Genomic DNA, 3,463 nt, shown 5'->3' with positions numbered 1-3,463 from the left:
GGCACACACACACACATACATACACACACACTCACTTTTTTCTCTCCATTTCCCCCTCCCCATCTGCCCCCCGGACCCTTTTTAATGAATTCAATCTCGTGTATTATAATATCTGCTGAAAGTTAATTGCCTGGGTTGGAAGTTAATACATTTAGTAATAAGAACCACCCTAGAAATATTCAAGCGGTTGACCATCCAGTAGATTTTCAAGGACAGATGTTTTAGTGAGGATTTATGCATTTGATAAAGGCTTGGACAGGCTGACCTCATAACTCTGAGATCCTTTGAGTCTAAATATAAATAAACTCAAAATGCTGATACTAGTGTCAAAAATGTGTGACTTAGTAGCCTTTTGAGGCATAGATCATCTGACCAGTTCCTTAAGCAAAAGTAAAGTGTTACCCTGGATAAAACTGCATGAGATAGACATTAGGATTTTACTTGAAATTAAGTATTTTTGTCTCTTGACATGCACATACTTCCATTGTGTGTACTGGACTCATAATGAAGAAGATGGAGAGTGCCTTTAGTCTTTCCCTATCCAGGGAGAGCTGTTATCTTCCTACAGCATTGCCTGTAGAGTTTCCCAGATTCACAAGATTAGTAGACAAAGGAGAACTGTGACTGATCACAACTGTATAGCCAAGAACATGAGCATATATCATTCAAGTGACCAACATATCCTATCACATGTAAAAGCGAAAAAGGAGACTCTTTCAAGGGGCAAAAGAAGCTCCTGCTGATTCTGCATGCTGCAAAATAAAGCAAAAGACAAATGACTTTGTAGCCCTAATAGGAACCATAACTGTGTGTGTACAATGAAAAAGAGACAGACAGACAGACAGACACTTTCTAAAGATAAGGCAATTCACAGTAGCAGAAAGAGAACAAACATCATCCTGTGGTCTGGCAGTAGTAAAAGCTGGAATAGATACCTCAGCTGTTGGAGAAAGAATAAATGTTCCCAGTCATATCTCACTAAAAGGTACGATGATATTATGAACATGGAAGGAATCAGGACCAAACCAAACTATAGGAAGGTGTTTAGCAGAGTAGCTAGTGTTTGTTAGAATGTGTAAATTTCCAACTTCTTAGATATTATGTGAAGGTTTTCTAACTCACTGGCCTCCTTCATAAGGCATTCAGTCTCTTTAGGTTCAAAGCCTGAAGATACAAGGCACCGATACAGAGAAAGCATGTATTTTTAAAATGACTACTTTACAGGACAATCCACAGATAGGTGTAATGTGTATGCTTAATTTGAACTTATAGAGATCTGGGTTAGTACTAGTGGAATTTAGAGCAGGCTATATTGTAAGCATTCTCCAATAAATTCAACAAAAATATCAGAAAAAAAGTGTGTGTGTGTGTGTGTGTGTGTGTGTGTGTGTGTGTGTGTGTGACAATGTTTGTAGTTCAAACAGCTTAACAAGATACTGGAGAATCTCTTCTTTATTAAATTAATTGGTTTATTTTCTTTCTTAAATTTATATTTAATTAACTATTATAAAACTGTCCCATGCAGGTAGATTGCTCCAGTTTTCCCAAATTCTGGTGTAGTAGCAATGGTGTTAAAAGTCAATGGATATGGTTTTTAGTACTGAGTCTATCAGTAATTATAGTTTTAGAAGAATATGAAAAGGCTGAAGCAGCTCCACAGAGAGGAAGTCCACCAAAAGGATGAAGGGAGTCAATCCATTGTATATGAAAATCAGTGGAGAGCATTAGGGATATTAAATATGAAGAAGAGAAGACTTGTCAGCTGATTAGCAATCTTCAAATATTTGGAGAGTTGTCAAGTGGAAGAGGGATTATGGGAAGATTTTATAGCAGTTAATAAAGAGCAACTTCACAAAACAGCAACTTTCTGTCAAGCAAAGACTAGATCATCTTAATTTTTTTTTCTTTGAGGAGGATCTGCGAGGAAATTGACTTTTGAGGGCCTTTAAAATCCTGGGATTCAAAGATTCTGTGATTGGCTATGTTGGTCAAGTTGGTTAATTTGTTTGAGCCTCAATTCCTTGACCTATAAAATGAAGAAGTTGAACTAGACATTTGTAAGGCCTCTTTAACATTAAAAAATCTGAGTTTAAATTGTTGCAATTCTGAAAGAAAAGACCATATCTTCCATTTTTTTGATTCACTATTTGTGTAGCTTATGCACACAGGAGGTGCTCAATAAATATTAGTTGAATTAATGAATGAATGGTTCAGAGGTCTAGGCACATAAATATTGTCTAGAAGTTTGATCAATTAAGTCAGTTGCTAAATAAATTTGTCTTTGTCTGCAATGTAGTATGTGTCATTCAATCCCATTACCTGCAACATTGAATCATTTATTTTTTTAAGTTTCCCACACTGGGTTACTCCCCCAACTTGTAATCTCATTCACAAATTTGGTTCCCAGAGGCTACTTGTGATCTTGGGTTCAGGCAGTAATCTCTATGAATAGCTAGCTGTTCCCAATATTATAGTTCATGAACCCCTACTTGCCAGTAAATGTAATTAGCTTTTTAGGAAATGCATGTTATGTGATGGTGGGGTGTATGGATGCTGAGGGAGTTCTAGGACCTCTGGTATGAGGACTTGCCAAGCCCTTTTCAGGGCTGCTTATCCGACTTTGGTGTTCGCCTTCACCCAATTCTCACCTGTGACTCCAAGAAGTACATGTAGTGGCCACACCTCTGTAAATTGTCTTAGGAAACAGGCTAAACCAGGGTGAGGGTAACTGACAGGCCTCAGTCCTATCAATGAGTTAGGGGGATGTCTACCCCAAGCATAAGAAGACTTCTTCCTGTGGAAAGGGCAGATAAGAACAATTTTGTTCCACCAGCCATGAAGGCAGCTAATGTAGGTTCTGTGGAATGCCTAAAGTTTGGTCAGATATTGAAGATGCCAAGGTCATCCGCTATATCCTGGGCCATCACCAGTTATTTTGACTTTGTCCTGCCATTGAACTGCCATGACTCGAGAAGAGAAAGGCTGATGATTTTTCACAACTCTGATTCACTTAAATCCAATTCAAGCACAAGTCAAGACATCACCCTGTGATATTGTTGGGGCAAAATTCAGCTTTGGGAATCCTGAGATAAAAAGTTCCCAGATTAAGGGTTGGGGCCATCTGGAATGAATTCACAATCTCAAATATTCTTTAAGTCAAGGTGGCAAAGATTTATTACTATGCTTTTCAGGGGGCAAGAGTTCTTAGGGAACCTGCAAACTTAGAGGGCTATAGGTAAAGTTTATATAATTTCTTCTACAGTAAAACATGTGCCAAATATGCTAATGAGGTGATTAAGGGCAGGATTAGGGAGTGGTTAAAGAGTGGTCAGTTCTTAAAGGAATATGCACTTTTTGTATCTACTGTGTGTGTGTTTTACCCAGAGTTCACTGGAAAAGGAGGGCTACATGGAGGTGTGGTTTTAGGCCTGAAACATCATTAAGTCAACTAACAGTCAGGGCT

This window comes from Trichosurus vulpecula, chromosome 1 (assembly GCF_011100635.1).
Source record: "Trichosurus vulpecula isolate mTriVul1 chromosome 1, mTriVul1.pri, whole genome shotgun sequence".
Taxonomy (NCBI): domain Eukaryota; kingdom Metazoa; phylum Chordata; class Mammalia; order Diprotodontia; family Phalangeridae; genus Trichosurus; species Trichosurus vulpecula.
Note: the sequence above shows the minus strand (reverse complement) of the source record.